The sequence below is a fragment of the Carcharodon carcharias genome, chromosome 8 (assembly GCF_017639515.1).
Source record: "Carcharodon carcharias isolate sCarCar2 chromosome 8, sCarCar2.pri, whole genome shotgun sequence".
NCBI lineage: Eukaryota > Metazoa > Chordata > Chondrichthyes > Lamniformes > Lamnidae > Carcharodon > Carcharodon carcharias.
In genome coordinates this window covers 29,010,337-29,028,514 of record NC_054474.1, presented here as the reverse complement: position 1 = coordinate 29,028,514, position 18,178 = coordinate 29,010,337, and the positions used below count along the sequence as shown (strand labels likewise).

At 42.8% G+C, this 18,178-nt stretch overlaps 1 protein-coding gene across 4 annotated transcripts in view; it reads left to right on the top strand.

Moving 5' to 3' along the window:
* si:dkeyp-23e4.3 (rho GTPase-activating protein 7) overlaps positions 1-18,178 on the top strand; it is a 171,221-nt gene that overhangs the window by 52,015 nt on the left and 101,028 nt on the right. The gene's annotated exons all lie outside the window — the stretch shown is intronic.

The following is an 18,178-nucleotide window of genomic DNA, read 5'->3' as shown; positions in this document are numbered from 1 at the left end:
TGTTCTCCCTCTAAGATTGGAAAGACAGTGTGGGCTAGCCAGACCTCCTGCTCATCCTGCAGGGGTGCAAGTTTCTTTCTTTTTAAATACTCTGCCTGGATTGGGACCTTTTTTGCGTTCCTGTTCTGTCTTGTTTCATTGGGGATTTCCGCACTCACAGGGGTCGGGATGGCTTCAGCTGCTGTACCCGGTGGCTCTTCAACTGGTTGAGGGAGTTTCCTCACCAGCTCTGGGGGGTATTTGGGAACCTCTGATCCGTTTGGGAACATCTCTGGTCTGCCTCCAAATTTGGAAAGGTGGATTTGGGTAACCAGACCTCCTGCTCACCCAGAAGGGCTGCAGGCCCCTCTTGTTTTAAATCTGGACAAGGTTGTTTCCTCACCAACTGAGTATCTATTTGTGGACTTTCCTGGAACCCCTGTGCTAAAATTGAAAAGAGGGTTTCAGACAGCCAAGCCTTCTGCTCATCCAGCAGGGGTACGGGGCTCCCTTTTTTAAATTTGCTGGCTGGATCTGGGGACTTTCGATGCCCCTACTGATCCCTGTGAGAAGGATTCCGCTATTCCCTTTTAGGCTGCGTCTCCTCCAACCTTTGCTGCTCCTATCCCAGCCTTTTTGCTTCCCCCAGCTCCTCAACTGAGTACTACCCATCCGTTTTGGACGCCTGGGAGTTGACTGCAACACTTGCTCTGCCTTTTGGGCCATGGCAAGGGTGGACTTGCTCATGGGGTAATGACTGCCCCAATGTAGTTACCATAGGGGTTTACCTGTGCCTATTCAGTCTCCTGGGACACCCAGGGCTGGCTAGCTTCTACTGCTCCACCATGTGGCTCTTTGACTGTGTGAGGCAGCTTCCTCACTATCAGTTTTTGTTGCCTGGAAATGGCCCCGTTGCCTGCTTAATTTAGCAAAGAAGGGGCTGTTGGCCAATTGGGTCTCTGGCTCACTCCCTTCAACTCTTTTGAAATCCATTTTCCCAACCCCTTTGAATTTTACTGGCCTAATTGCAGCCTCTTTAAATCCAGGTAGCTTTCCCTGAGCCACTTCATCCCTGTGGGTTCTTTCACCTCTCTAGACTGTTCTGACTTCTCAGCACACAGTGCTTGAGATCTCACCAAGCCATTTCCCTGTAATACAGCTAATTCACTCTGCCTCCTTTCCATCTCCTTTTGGAATTCCCTCTCTGCTTCTTGAGCTTCTAATTTCATCTCCGTTTTTTGCTGGTGAGCCCGTTCTCTCATTTTCTTTTCTGGAAGACACTCTGTAATCTCTTCCTTTCCAACTCTAACAGGCACTTTGTGGTTAGGGTAATTATCTTGAATACAGGTCTCCAATCAGTTTTTGGTTCTGGATCTTCTATCTGTTCTGGATAGGGACTGAGGTCTAAATCCTCAAGTATCCTGGAATACCTCAGGTGCTTTGGCTTCAGGAGGAACCTTTTCACCTGTGTTTTCCAGGCTACAAACAGCAATTGTCCCAGCCTTAAGGAGACTAAGGTTTCACCCATCATTCGAGCAACATGGTAAATTAGACCCACAATGTGAGATTGACTTCCAATTGGTTTCTTTCTGTGTCTAATTCGGGCTCGTTTTAAAATTTGGACTCTGGTCATATTTTCGTTCGTTTTGGTCAATTTTTGGCTCATGCAAATGGATCAATCCTGGACACCAGTTCCCAATTCTGTTATGGACAAGAGGCCGCGGTGAATTGAATTATTATTATTGAGCCCCTCTTCTGCCCATGACAGTGGTCATTTTTTAAAATTTCAAATTTGTTTCTCTTGGTGTCCTTTCCCTTGTTGAAATGGGCCATGGTGTGTTTCCCAAACCCTGGTTTATGAAGTCCAGTGTTAAATATAACTCCACAGCAAATTCTTTAAGGTGAAACAATACCAGGATTTATTAACACGTTCAAAACCTGAGGGATGGATCGCGACACATTATCACACTCTCGAGCATACAAGGTAGAAAGGCAGAGAAAGAAAAGGAAAGAAATTACAAATTGTGAGTTACTGAAAAAAAATCAAAAAGGTATTGGCATTAATTCACATGAGTAGAGTCCAGTAAGTCAATGTGCAATGAAGTTCTTTCATGTGGCTTTGTCTGGCAGAATTCCTGGTCTTTGTCCTAGGAACTCGGTTGAGGTGGTTGAAGATGCAGCAAAATATTCTTGTAGCCTGGGAATTAGTTCACTCTGTGGGTGAAATGCAGGATTCTTTCTGGAGATCCGACTTTTGGAGAGATGGAGGTCAGAGAAAGGCTGCTAGCCTGGAGTCCGGTTTTCTCTTCTGAGGTTAAGCCGCAACTGAATATGATCTAAAAGCTATATAATTAAAACAATTCGAACAGCTTGTTTCAGTCATGTGACAGTGGTTTTGCATCAAGCCATTCAATTAACCATGTACTTTCAGGACCCATCAGTAAAACCCCTTCTATTGTGAGCAGATAACCAGGAAACCATTAGCACAAAGTTGGAGATGAAGAGTCACCTTTGTCCAGAGGTGGCTGGTGCAGATACCAGGAGCAGCACCAGGCATACCTAAAAATTAGATGTCATCCTGGTGAAGTTACAACACGGGTGGTGGACAATTAAACAAATCGCTGGAGCAGGAGGCTCCACAAATATCCCCATCCTCCATGATGGAGGAGACCAGCACATCAGTGCAAAATATAAGGCTGAAGCATTGGCAAAAATCTTCAGCCAGAAATGCCATGTGGATGATCCAACTTGGACTCCTCCAGAGGACCCCGGCATCACAGATGCCAGTCTTCAGCCGATTCGATTCATTCTACATGATATAAAGAAATGACTGAAGGCACTGGATACTGCAAAGGCTATGGGTCCTGACAATATTCCAACAATAATACTGAAGGCTTGTGCTCCAAAACTTGCCACACCCCTAGTCCAGCTGTTCCAGTACAGCTACAACACTGGCATCTACCCAGCAATGTAGCAAATTGCCCAGGTATGTACAGTACACCCAAAAAGCAGGACAAATCCAACCTGGCCAATTTCCACCCCTTCAGTCTATTCTCGATCATCAGTAAAGTGCTGGAAGGGGTCGTCAAGAGTACCATCAAGAGGCACTTTCTTAGCAATAACCTGCTCACTGACATTTAGTTTGGGTTCTGCCAGGGTCACTCAGCTTCTGACCTCATTACATCCTTGGTTCAAATGTGGACAAAAGGGCTGAATTCCAGAAGTGAGGTGAAAGTGACTGCCCTTAACATCAAGGCAGCATTTGACCTAATATGGCATCAAGGAGCCCTAGCAAAACTGGAGTCAATGGGAATCAGGGGGAAAGCTCTCGATTGGTTGGAGTCATACCTAGCACAAAAGAAGATGGTTGTGGTTGTTTGAGGTCAGTCACCTCAGTTCCAGGATATCACTGCAGCAGTTCCTCAGGGTAGTGTCCTAGGCCCAACCATCTTCAGCTGCCTCATCAATGACGTTCCTTCCATCATAAGGTCAGAAGTGGGGATGTTCAGCACCATTTGCAGTGATTCATTTATTGAAGCAGTATGTCCAAATGCAGCAAGACCTGGACGATATCCAGACTTGGGCTTCCAATGGCAAATAAGATTGCCTGGCACTTGTGTGGCATGAATGACCATCCCCAACAAGAGGGAATCTAACCTTCAACCCTTGACCTTCAATGGCATTACCATCTCTGAATCCCCCACTATCAACATCCTGGAGGTTACCATTGACCAGAAACTGAACTGGACTGGTCACATAAATACTGTGGCTGCAAGAGCAGGTCAGAGGCTAGGGAACCTACAGTGAGTAACTCACATCCTGACTCCCCAAAAACCTATCCACCGTCTACAAGGCACAAGTCAGGAGTGTGATGGAATACTCCCCACTTGCATGGATGAGTGCAACTCCAACAACACTCAAGAAGTTTGACACCATCCAGGACAAAGCAGCCTGCTTGACTGACACCCCGTCCACAAACATTCACCCCCTCCACCACCAACGCACAGCAGCAGTGTGTACCATCTACAAGATGCACTGCCGAAACTCAACTCACCAAGGCTCCTTAGACGGCATCTTTCAAACCCACAACCCTACCATCTAGAAGGATGATGGCAGCAGATATAAGGGAACACCACCCCCTGGATGTTCCCTTCCAAGCCATTCAGCACTCTCACTTTGAAGTATATCGCTGTTCCTTCACTGTCACTGGGTCAAAATCTTGGAATTCCCTTCGTAACAGAACTGGGTGTATCTACACCACAGTGACTGCAGGGTTCAAGAAGGCAGCTCACTACCAGTTTCTCAAGGGCAACTATGGATTATCAATAGATGCAGGCCTAGCCAGCGACACCCACATCCCATAAATTAATTTTTTAAAATGTCTTTTCTACTAGTCCTTTATGTTGTTTTGGCTGAAAGGTTCATAAAATGCAAGGAATGCCACATTCCAGGAGGTTGATGACTTAACATTTGTCCGTTTATATAAAAATAAACAGAATTTGAACAGGAGAATATGCAAGAGAAACAAATTTGTCTTCATGCCTTTTCATCATGGCAGCTGCCCTTGTCCTTCCAGCTGGTAGATGTCACAGGTTTGAAAGGTGCTGTCAAAGGGGTCTTGGTATGTTGCTGCAGTGCATGTTGTAGATAGTACACACTGCTGTCACTTTGTCTCTGATGGAGGGAGTGAAGATTTATGATGGTGGATAGGGTGCCAATCAAACAGGCTGCTTAGTCCTGGATGGTGTCGAGCTTCGTGTTGTTGGAGTTGTACTCATCCAGCAAGTGGACAGTATTCCATCACATTCCTGACTTGTGCCTCGTAGATGGTGGACAAGCTTTGGGGAGACGGGAGGTAAGTTACTTGCCGAAGAAATCCCAGCCTCTGACCTGCATTTGTGGCCACAGAATTTATATGGCTAGTCCAGATCAGCTTCTAGTAAATGATAACATCCAGGATGTTGATAGTGGGGGATTCAGCAATGGTAATGCCATTGAATATTAGGGGGAGATGGCTGGATTCTCTCTTGTTGGAAATGATCATTGTCCAGCACTTGAGTGGTATGAATGTTACTTGCCACTTATGTACTAGCACCTGGCACCAGAAGTAATAGGTAACTTTTGTGGTCTTGCTTTCTAGTATCCTTCCTAGCTCCCTAAGCCTACAGGCCCTCATCCCTCTTCCTATCTATGTTGTTGCTACTGATATGGACCACAGCCTCTGGCTGTTCACTCTCTTACCTGCAGCGATTCAGTGACATCCTAGATCCTGGCACCATGGAGGCAGCCTATCATATTGGATTAGCATTTGTGGCTGCAGGAATGTCTGTTTGCCTCCTAACCATAGATCCACAATCGTTATTGCTTTACCCAATCTTCCCTCTGCCCCTGTACAGCTGAGCCATTCATGATGAAGTGGGCTTAGCTCTGGCTGCACTCCCCAGAAGGACCATCAGTCTCGCTGAATACCAGTTAGAGAATGAGATGCTCTTGAGGGCATGGGCGGGCTCCTGCTTGGTCCTCCTTGGCTGCCTGATGGTCACCCATTCCCTATCTGCCTGCACACCCTTAAGCGGTGGGGTGACCATCTCCAGAAACAAGCTAGACATGAAACACTCAGCCTTGTGGAAGTACCAGAGTAACACCAGCTGCTGTTCAAGCTCAGAGACCTGGAGTTTGTGCTGCTCCAGCTGATGGAATTTCCTGCAGATGTGCTCGTCCAGGACACCATACACACACACACACACACACACACACACGCACACACACTCTTGCATCAGTAATTATGGGCGGCATCAGATGTGTTGGTTCAGTGGTAGTGTTCTCTGAATCAAAAATTTGTGGGTTCAAGCACTCTCTGGACACTTGTGTACATACTGTAGAATACACCCCAGTGTCCTACTGAGTGAGTACTGTAATATCAGAAGTGCCATCCTTTGGATGAGGCCACATTTTCCCTCTTTAGTGGACAGAAATAGTCCCATGGTAATATTTGAAGAAGACTTGGTGTCCTGGCCAACACTGACCCTCAACCAAAAACCTTAATAGATTATCTGTTAGATTATTTCGGTGCTTGTTGTAGGAGTTTACTATATGCAAATTGGCTGCTACATTTCCTAGATTGCAACAGTATATTTAAAGTATTTGATCTCATAGCATTTTACAGTCAATTGAGATATGAGTAAGAGCCAAGTGCTGCATAAAAAAGGTGATGTGTATTGACTTGGTCTAATCAGTTTGACAAGCAACCTTATCTCCCAATTACTGTTCAGAACACTTAATGCCTTTTGCTACATTGAAACAAATCTGCATACTATCATTTTCAGTTTTAATACCTAAATCTTTGTTTTCTGCTCCCCTGTCCATTACGAGATTAGCTTCCATAAGATCCATATGTCTCTGCTAAATACTGGTCCTGTAGAACATCCTGCCAGTCCTGTAGAAAGAGAGCTTATTAGTTCAGTGGCATTCTGCATAGCCAGTTGTGTACCATTCTTCAGTTCCTCCTCCTCCTTCCTGGCAGGATGCTAGCATCTCCTTCCACACACACTCTTCTATGTTTTAGGTAGTGGATGAAACATTTGCAAATGTGAAAATATGATGTATAGATCTATGGCTTTAGATTCTAGAATGAAAATGAGATTGCTCACAAAATTTGTGGACTCCAGATAAAAATGTACAATGACTTTTCTGTATTATTGGTGTAATCATCAATTAAGTTTAGTTAGAGCAAACATCTGTTATTGCCCTCGGGATTTTTTATGCAAAAGTGCAGTACTTGAACTGCAGTGTGTAAATTCCTGGGATTTGCTGTGTTATTGGCATTCACATATCAACCCAAAATGCATTTGGTTAATAATTTAATGAATTAACTGGTTAAAAATGTTTTGGGCAAACAATTCTTCACAAGCCCATAATGCACTTAAATAGATTATGCCAAATACATTTCATCTTTCACTTCAGTGTGTTTATCATGATAGCTTTTCTCCAACCCCCAAATAAATTACAAACACTCTGAAAATGCACTGCCTACTTTCAAAAAAACAAATCCTTGGTGAGTGTCTTTCTTTATGGTAAAACTTTGTTTTTTCTTTCTCTTGCAATAATTATTGTTTTTGAGGTAATGACGCATTCTAGTCTTGCTTCATAGATTTCTTTTTCATGATCATTTAACCAGCAATCCACATTCATGCAATAAATACCGACAATGGAAACAATCAGCCCACCTTGGCTCAAACATCTAGGTGGAAATAGTAAGCTTCCATCATGCTATATTGCAGAGCTTTGAATGAATCTAAACTTGCACCTCCAACATGTTTAAACAGAAGAATATGCCCTCTATTGATTTACTGTTCTCAAATCCTCTGCCTTCTCTTCAGTTTGTTTATGAAATTTCATCTGAGAAACCCTTTTTACCAGATGTTTTTATATCCAGTTGCTGTAATTGCATTGCTTTTTGAGCCAAGACTTCATTTTTTTCCATAAATTAAATCCAAGTATGAAATTGTCTCATGCCTTTAGTGGAGTATGAGGGCCACTTTGTTTCATTTGTCACCAATGTAATGTAGTAATTTATGTGGTGACATAACTGGTAGTGCTTGATGACAGATTATTTATCTGCAGAGATCAATCTTATTTGAGAAAAAAAATCAATATTTACCAGTAAAATGCAAAAGGGCCCCCCTTTTTTTTGCTTCAACCTTTCTTTCTCTGCAACCAGAATTTTGAGTGCACAATTTGAATGTAGCAGCATCAAAACTATGCTTAAATATCATTGGGATCTTTTATTATCCATGCTTTAAAGCTGAAGAAAAATTGTTTCTGCTAAAGTCTCCTTTATAAATCACTTGTTTTATTAAATTAAAATTTGTGATGTTTTACATGACAGGAAAAGATCCCCTGTGAAATGCTGACAGTATTAATTTTAAAACAAATACCACCACTAAACGACAATCCCATGACACTATTTCGAAGATGAGTGGGAGTTATATACCATGTCCTAGCCATTAGTTATCCCTCAATCAGCATCACAAGGCAAACAATTATCTGGCCATTCTTCTTGAATTCTGCCTGAAGACATGTTCTTTGGCTAAACTTTATTACCAAGAGCTTTTCAGATGCTACGTGCTCAATCAGGATTCTCATCAGGAAGCCCCACTCACCCCCTACTCGACCCCCATTCGACCCCGATTCCCCGCGCTTGGGCCTCACTGATCGGAGACTTAACAGAACAACATGTGACCCCTGATTGACAACAGGAGGAGCTATACCCTCAGTCACCACATTTCCTCCCCCTTTAGTTTTTTTTACAATTTCTATTAACAGGGAAACATTTGAACATCCAATAACATATACATATATATAGCTTCAGTTGATTGAAGATCCAGTCTCAGGTGCTCTCCTAGAGTGGTGTGGCTCTATTGCTTGAGGTTCCTCAAAAGGATCTGGAAATGCAGCATGAGCCACATCATTGCAACGTGGCAGTTCCAGTTTTGGCAACTCTACAGAGCCATTGGGCATGTCTATTCCACGTTGATCAGTCACCTCAGGAAGTGATGGTTGGACATTAATCATGGGCAGAATAGTTGGTTGTTGGAATGTCTCTCTGGCACAAATATGGTCTGCGTGCTTATGGATGATCCAATCTCCCACTTGTACTTGGAAAGATAATGGACCAGTCTCTGAAACAATGATTCCAACCAAAAAATTTTGCATGAATACTGTATCACTTACAATGAATGTGCAACCTTTGCTGTGCATATCGTGGTTCAATTTTTGATTACTGCGATTGCACTTTACCTTCCCCTCTAAATTTGGAAACACCAGGTGTAACCATGTACATATGCAGAGTTTCATCAATAATTCAGATGGTGTTGAACCCGTAGTCGAATGTGATGTACAATAACTGAAAAGAAAGTGGGGAAAGTCAAGATTCCAGAGTGCCTTCTGATGGCTTTTTCATCCCAAATGTTTGCACTACCCTCTCAGCTAGGCCATTCAATGAGGGATGGTAAGGGGCTGTTTTAATATGTCAGATCCATAAACTTCAGAAACTCTGTGCTGGTAAAAGTGGTGCCATTATCTGAAACAACAATTTTGGGTAGGTCATGCGCGCTGAAACCGTGATGTAACTTCTCTATAGTTGTGTTTGACGTTGGCGACTTGACTTCATAGACACAATGAATGTAACAATTCCTTTGCTTTCATGAAGGCTTCTTCCTGTTGTGACCCCAAAGCCAACAGTGGTTCTTTTTCAGTCATGCGTGTAACGGTGCCACAGCAGTTGATAGATTTGGTAAGAAGTGGCTGTAGTAGTTGATCATGCCCAGGAAGGAGTTGTTCTGTTACATTGGATGGTGATGACACACCCTTGATTGCCTGAACTTTGTCTTCTACCAGATGCAGTCCCATGGCATCCACCCTGTGGCCTCTAAGTCACTTCTGGTGCCTGAAATGTGCACTTTTCCTTCTTTAATCGTACACTGGCTTCCATGAATCTCCTTAGATCCTCCTCCAGGTTGGTCAAGTATTCTGTCTCGGTCAACCCCGTGATGAGGACATCATCTAGATATACAATTACTCGGAGCCCTTGAGAAAGGCTCTCCGTTGTTCTCTGGAAGATGGCACAAGCTGACAGGATCCTGAAGTGTGGATGGATATACTGACAGAGGTGTGTGTGTGTGTGTGTGTGTGTGTGTGTATGATTACATACTCCCTTGATGTGCTATCAGGTTTTAGTTGCTGGTAAGCATGGCACATATCCAATTTCATGTAGGACTTGTCTTCAGCCAGCTTGGCATATAAGGTATCTGTCCTTAGGCTAGGGTACTTGACTAGTTTGGCTGCCTTTATTCATGATCAATTTATAGTCTCCACAGATACATATGACGTGGTCGGGCTTAACCACTGGAACTGTGGGCATAACCCATTCCGAGAATTGAATAGGTTGGATAATACACAACTTTTCTAATCAGCACAGCTCCTCATTGACCTTTTCTTTCAACATATAAGGCACAGGTGTTGCCTGTGGCTCCACATGTATCTTGGGTCTGCATGCCTTTTAACTTCCCTATTTCACCCTGAAAAACCATGTTGTATTTTCTTAGAAGTTCTGGAACTTCATCCTATTTTGGGTCAAATATCTCGGACCAGTCAAGCTTGATCTTCTGTAGCCAGGCTTGGCCTAAAAGGCTGGGTCCTTCTCCTTTCGCAATTATTATAGGCAGCTGAGCTGTCTGTTGCTTGTAAGAAACCGGTACTTTGTTGATGCCCTTTACCTGAATGGATTCTCCCATGTATGCCTTTAATTTTGTGGTTGTCCACTCCTAGTTTATTGGCTGCCTACCTTCATCAAGAGACCTGAAAGTGTGCTCTCCTACACCGTAGTTGAGGCACCCGTATCCACCTCCATTGTTAGTGGTTTCTCATTTAACTTGGATTATCACGGTGATAGATTCAGTTTTCACAGTAGTTATGTTATACAGGGCATAAAAGTCAGTGTCAGCAGTTTCAGTCTCTGCTCTATTCTTTAATTCAATCAAATTGGTATGCTATTTTGCGGGCTGCTTCAGCTTTACGTGGCATTGCCTTGCCACATGACCTTTCTTAAGGCAGTAATGATATTCTGCCTCCTTGAATCTACAGGTGTCCGTTCCGTGGTCACCTGCATATCTATAACAACTTGATTTTGAAGTTACTGCTGAAACATTTCTGCTAGGCTTTTTCATGTTTCTTACAGTGGACAATGCATCTTGCTTTGGTGCTGTGGGTTTGGTTTTTGCACTACGGTCAGCAGTAGGTTCCCACTCAGCATTAGGTATGGCGCCATGTTCTTTGTGTCGCAAAGCCTGCAAGTCTCTCGCAGCACTTTCTATGGTGAGGGAGATACCTAAGGCACGCTTAAAGTCAATGTCAACCTTGGCGAGTAAACAATGCTGTAACTCTTTTGAGTACAAACCCGTTTCCATCTGTTTCAGATGAAGTTACATTGTTTCATAGTTTGCCATTGTGAGATTTGAACTCTTGATCTTGGGGTTACAAACCCAGTACCATAACCATTTGGCTATTTAGGCCAAGCTCTAAACAATGCCGTATGGCATCGTCCTTAATTCCACAAACTAATCGGTCCCACAGCGTATCGTTTAATATGTCCCCAAAGTCAGTGTTCTGTTAACTGCTTGACGTTCGCTACATAGGTTGCAATTTATTTATTTGGTGATTTATTCATTGAACGATGGCAAAAAATAAATTTACTACGGTTAGAGGGAGGAGGCAAACCGGAGTCGGCCTCAGCCAGAATGGGAATCAAAACCTGTGCTGTTGGTATTAATCTGATCTGCACACTAACCATCTATCCAACTGAGCTAACGAGCCTCCCTTCTGGTCATTATCACATTGCTATTTGTGGGAGTTTATGTACACAAACTGCCACATTTCCTACAAAACAACTGACTGTCTTAAGATGTGTGTAGTTTGGTAGGTCTCATGAAGAGGTTCTGAGTCTTGTATGGTTTAATAGTACTTGTTTATTAACTGCTCATAACTATGTACATTTAGCATAAGGTCTAAGCTAGGAGCTGTCTCCATGCTTGCCTTTGCACCGATCTCTGTCCAGTACAAGACTGCCCGCTAGACTCAGGTCATATGTTCCTTTACATTACAGTGTGGGTGGTACTGTACCCAGTCCCACGTTAACCATTTTTTTTGCAAGACTCTTATACTACAGTGATCATTTCAAAAGCACTTCATTGGTTGTAAAGCACTTTGGAATATGTCACTGTGAAAGGCGCTGTAGAAATGCAAGACTTTCTTTTAAAACTGTTCTCCATTTTATTTATTTGTACTGATTTTTTTCTGAATTATGGACTGTTCAAGTCACTTCTAATTAACTTTTGAATTGCATTTCCTTGTTTACTAATTTTATTTTAATATAGTTTGACAGGTTTTTAATGCTGCTATGGCATCACCACGCAAATGTGTCCTTTATACACACTGTCGGGGGCAATATTGAATGTTTTCATGTCTCATTATAAAGATAATGAGCCTTTGCATGTTGTCATACAGCATTAAACATTCAGTACAAGGGCTGGCTTAAATAAACTGGCAATTTGAAAATGTTTAAGCTTGATTTTCAAAACTGGAGCATCAGCACACTTGGAGGACAAAACTTGAATTACAGTTTTGGTGGGATTTCTACAATATTAGAGTTGCATGTTTGATTATAAGCACCTGTGAGTATATTTTTAAAAATTCTGCAGTGGGGAGTACTCTTATTATTGGGCTAAAACATATTGGTGCATTGTGGATGGAATTTTAATCTGCATCTTTCACTTGCTATATATAGCCTGCTACTGACACTGTATAATTCAGTTTCCTAGAGCTGACATCCCTTTACAATGGGCATGAAAGCTCTTGTTTAAGCTTATTAGTCTCTTCCTATTTGCAGCATGAAGTATCATCACTGTCTTGTTTTGAAAGTGTACAAAACCTCTCCCCACCTTAGATGTCTTGTGGGTCACAAAGGTAAGACACGAGGTCAGGGCTAATCTGCTAATTCCCTCCCCTCCGCACCCATCCCTTGCTGTCAGCTTCTGATACAACAGTTTCTCTGAAGAATCACATAAATTCCTTCATGATCAAACCTGGATTGGGACATGTTTATAAACAGACCCTCGATTAATAGAAGCACAGAGATAAAATTTTGGCTGAATCTTCCAATGTAACGTCCACACAAATGGAATAAGTTGTTATCCCTGCTAAAAGCCCAGCACCAGGAAAATTTCTTCAGCTTGTTTGAAACTTTGCATTTTATAAATCCTAATGAATCTTGCTATTTTGTAGATAATATTTTATTGCTGCTGTTTTCTGAAGTGTAGGCATCATTAGTTGAGGTAATTTACATTGAGGCACCTAATGCTAACAAATGAGACAATGGTCTGAGCAGTATAGTGAAATCTGATTATATCTTCATACCTAGAACTGATAGGGCTTCTGAATACCCATCTTCCTGCATTGAAGCACAATCCCTCAGAGGTGAAAAGACATTGGCTGCGTCATTAAAGAACTCCGCAGTTGCAAGGGAATGGGTTTGAGAGAGTGAGTTAACTGCATGGGGAAGTAAGGACGGAACAAGGATTGCCAAATAATTGAATTGTTTGCATTATTAAAGCAGGCAGAACCAAACGTGTGAGGGTAAAAATCACAGATGTTCTTCCGCTCCTGGTTTATTTTTCCTACAATCTTTGCAAGGTACTTTTTTTATCATAGGGCAGGATCTTCCGGTCGGCGTGTGGGGGAGCGGGGACCCAGACCAATCGCCTACGTGTAAAATGACGTGGGATGATGTCAGGTGGAACTCCCGACCTCACCCCACGTCATTTCCATTTTCAGGTCGGCAGGGGTGCAGCCGAGTTAGCTGTGCGCCCGCCAACCTGTAAACGGTCTATTGAGGCCATTGAGAAACTAATTAAAATGATTAATGGACCTGCCCATCCAACCTTATTGTTTGGCAGGTAGGCCGGGAGCCCTGGCAGGCTTCAGAAAAAGCAGGAAACCTCATCCACGGGTGGATGAGATTTCATGAGGGTATTTAAATTTTTAATAAAGATTTCAGTAAAAGTTATGGACATGTCCCAACTCATATGACAGTGTCACATGAGGGATCATGTCAGGGAAATTTTTCTATAATTTTTATTGCAAATTTTAATTCTGAGCTGAACACCCTGAGGCAGCGCTTTGCCTCACAGAGATCAGTGCGCTGTTTCATACACATGCGCGAAAGAGTACATTCCCGGCTGAGGGACTCTCCCCCACCCGCACAGGGAATACATAGCGCTTCCTGGCAGACATCACTCTGGATGGGTCTTAATTAGCCTGCCCACGTAAAATGGCGAAGTGCCCCTGATTGGGTGCACCGATCGGAGGCAGCCCCCTCTCACACTTCAGACCGGGGTGGGGGAATTTTTCCCATAGTATTCCTCTACCTCAAGGATGTTTTCACTACAAAAAAGTTGCAATTTTTTCATATATATCTTTTAACTTGATGCTTTTTATGAATAAAGCTCAAACTTTCTTTCCTCCCCCTCTATTCTTCCTAACATGGCTTAATCCCAGCAGGGCAGGACACCAGCTGTGTGTTCAAAAATCATTTGGAAGTGAGGGCAACTGAGAAACAGTTTGCTATTTGCAAATAATCCTTTCACTAATATTCATCGGTAATTAAATTACAAGCTAAGAAATAGAACATATACAGTTTGAAGAATATTCCCTATCTTTCAATACCTAAATTCTAAACTAGCTCAAGGTGCATGTGCATTCAGCACTTCAATAAATCAAAAGTAATTGTGCAAATTGGACGAATATTATTTCAACAGCCTGAGACGGGTGAGATAGTTCTCATTATTAAGTTCTCAGTTTTATTAATAGACACCAGAGGGTGCAATGATTACTAGAAATTTTCAACTTGCAGTCAACTCTGAAGCAGTTTATTATTCATTTGAACTGTGTGGTTCCAGGAAAGATTCTACTTGCTCAAATAACTCCTATCAGGGAGATACTGCATATTTCACAGTTAATGGAGACATTGGTGCCATTATTAAAATGCATCAAATCTTTATTCGCCTAGGGAACTGACATTTACGCACCCTAGAGGAAGATTTCCTATATCTTAAAGGTAGCTGGAGGATATCATGTGATTACATTGTGAATCTTTCGCATGTACTTTTGGAACATTTTTTAAATTCACTAGAAATAGGAGACATAGGAAATCTTCCCTCTATGTTTGCAATGTCTTGTTATATACATTAACTGGAGAAGGAGTGCCCCTTCACCTATTAGAAGAATCTTATAAGATCAGTAATAGTTCTAGCAAGAAAGGAGACCATGCATCATATGTTTGTGTCAGTTCTACATGAACAATCCAAAACCAAAGTGGATAGGTGGAATGTCAATCTCCTTTGCTAAAGAAACAAAAACAAAAGTACCTGGAAAAACTCAAAACTTAGCAAGTCTGACAACATCTGCAGAGAGGAATACAGTTGATGTTTCGAGTCCGTATGACTCTTCATCAGAACAAACGGACTCGAAACGTCAACTGTGTTCCTCTCTGCAGATGCTGTCAGACCTGCTGAGTTTTTCCAGGTATTTTTGTTTTTGTTTCAGATTTCCAGCATCCGCAATATTTTGCTTTTATCCTTTGCTAATGAGTTGGTAGAACATTGCTTTACGATCACTGCCTTCCTTTGAGCAATATCCAAGTGATCAAATCTGTCGCTTGTCAGCCTAATCCCTCCATATAAATTTACAGGGGAGGGGATTGTGTATTTTATGGCCTTGTTACTTTTCTCCTTTCTGCTGTGGTTCTGCTATTATTGAGAAAAAATACCCCTCCCTAGTCCCACCAGAAGCTCTGAGGTAACTATAGGAGAGGAGCTGTAAGAATAGAAAGATTATCCGCTCAAATTTGTTTTAAATTGGTAAATGGAGACCGGTCAGTAATATTGTTCCCTTCCTTCTGTCGTAATGTTAATGTTGAGATTTACCATGGCTGCACTTGGTAAATCTGCCTGTTACAGAATCAAAAGCCTAGATTTTCACCGAAAATCCCAAAAATGGCCGAAATTTCTAAGTTCTGCCCCCAAACCCGCTATTTGCCATCCTCGCAGAGGCAGGAGTGGAACTGAGCCAGGGTTCACGCTTGTATGATTTGAGGAGGCAGCTGGCCATTTAAGTCACCAGCTGCTTCCACTGAAGTAGGATTTTGGTAGGCCAGGAGTATGAAATGCAGAATGTGCAAATTAGAACAGATAAGTGGAGGCCTGAACTTGGTGGATTTGTTTGGATAGCCAGGGTATCCCTTTGGAAAGGCTTGGGAGTCGTGAGGCAGCCTTTGGGATTGTTAAAACTGAACATGACTGTGCACTTTTACACACAAACTCATCAAAACTGTCTAGCTGTCAAGTAAGTGTCCAAGGATACTAGGTGAGTTGGGTCAGTGGCATAGGGTGGTGGGTGGGGGGAATGGGTTGGCATATGCTGGCAAGGATAGAGCTTGGGGAATGTGAGGGACTGATTGGTGAGAGCCAATTTTTGTTTCATTATTTATCTATTTCAACATAGTGTTGGAGCACAGAGGCAGGCCTTTCACCCAGCCCACTTCTGCACCTGGCTGTCTCAGCACTCATTTCTGGGTCGCCTGCCCTAACTCCTACTTCAGCACAACTGACCTGAACACGCAAATCTGAGCCAAAATTTCAAGCAAAGCTGCGCCTTTTTATTCCATAACTTAAGTAATCTGATGTTGGAGGGGGTTCTATTTTGCTTTTAGGTACATAAACTGCATCCTGATTCTAAAAAATCTGCATACGTTTAGTCCAACAAGAACAAATTTAATTGACTTACTCCTCCTCGGTCAGTTGTAGCTCCATTGATAGCTCTGTTGCCTCTAAATCAGCCGGTTGTGGGTTGAGGTCCCTCTACAGAATTGGACACACAAAATCTAGGCTGACGCTTCTAAGTCTGCACTTTCTGAGGCGCTGTCTTTCGGGTGAACTGTTTAAACCAGGGCCCTATCTGCTCTGAGGTGCATGTAAAAGGTCCTATGGCACTTTTTTTGAAGAAGAGCAGGAAAGTTTTCCCCACCCTCACTAGCCAGTATTTATCCCTCAACAAACAGTACTTACATTTTTTTTAAAAAACAGATTATCTAACATGGCCAAAATTTTCCTTCCTCGATAGCAGCAAACATTTGCCACTACTCAGGGGCACAAGAACACCACAACTTCCAGCGAGCTCAAGTGCTGAAATCTGAAAGTTGTGATGCACCCCAATGGGCTCTGGAGGAGCCCACACTGATGGTCCTGCAGCTCCTATTCTTAAAGTGGCAGGGACCATTACTTTGTAAACATACCTGTTTGCCTTCAGCTTGCATGGATGCTTCTGTGCAAAAAATTAAGGCTGATAATCATGGGTGTAAATCCAGGAGTCATTCCTCCAAATGCTTATGTCCCAATTCACAAAATAAACCGTTGCTAATTGTGATTGAAATGTTTCCTGCTATTTCCCCAGCACCTGCCACCCACAACCCCTAGCTTCTCTTTCTCTTTTCACTATCCCCCTGCCCACACCCCCACACTTACCTTTTTCTACTCAACCACGCATCCTTGGCTTTGATCCAAACACCCCACCTGCAGCCTGTTCTTCTGTGGCTCCCTTAGCTTCACTCGCTCTCCCCACTACCCTGCATCAAGTATTGTTTCTGACCTCAGTGTGACGGAGGAGCAGGGGGAGCCGGAGTGAAGCTAGAAGAGTTCGATGTGCATGGGAGTGAAAGAGAAGCCGGGTGGCATTCATGTCCAATCAACAAACCCTGGTAAACTTTTCAAAACCATTCAAAGTACATATTAATTTCTATCAGTTGTAAAAAGTGTCATAATGTTTGAAAATATTAATAAACCATTAAAAATTATCTGCCTTTGAGCCAAAGACTGACCTTGGGGGGGCTTGTCTTCAGTTTGTGCTGCCAAAAGGGGCAACGAGGCTTCCAACAATGTGCCACACTGGAGGGCCTCACTGTTTATCCCAACCCTAGGCCCTGCTGCAACAAGAAGAGGAATTTTTTGCTGCAGCCCATGGATAAGATAAGCACAGATCTTTCAAGGCAGTCAGCAACAAACACCGCAGCTTTGCTGCTCCGTGGAAAATCCAGGCCATTATTGAAATGCAGGACAAAACAAAAATAAAAATACCTGGAAATATTCAGCAGGTCTGACAGCATCTGCGGAGAGGAACACAGTTAACGTTTCAAGTTTGTATGACTCTTCAACAGAACTAAGGAAAAATAGAAAAGAGGTGAAATATAAGCTGGTTTAAGGCGGGGTGGGACAAGTAGAGCTGGATAGAGGGCCAGTGATAGGTGCAGATAGCCAAAAGATGTCATAGACAAAAGGCCAAAGAGGTGTTGAAGGTGGTGATATTATCCAAGGAATGTGCTGATAGGTGACATTAAGGGTAGAAAGCAGGACGAGCAATGTACAAATAGCCCTAGTGGGGTTGGGGTGGGGGGAAGGGATCGAAATAGGCTAAAAGGTAGAGATAAAACAATGGATGGAAATACATTTAAAATAATGGAAATAGGTGGGAAAAGAAAAATCTATATAAATTATTGGGGAATAAAAGAGGGATCGGAAGGGGCATGGGGATG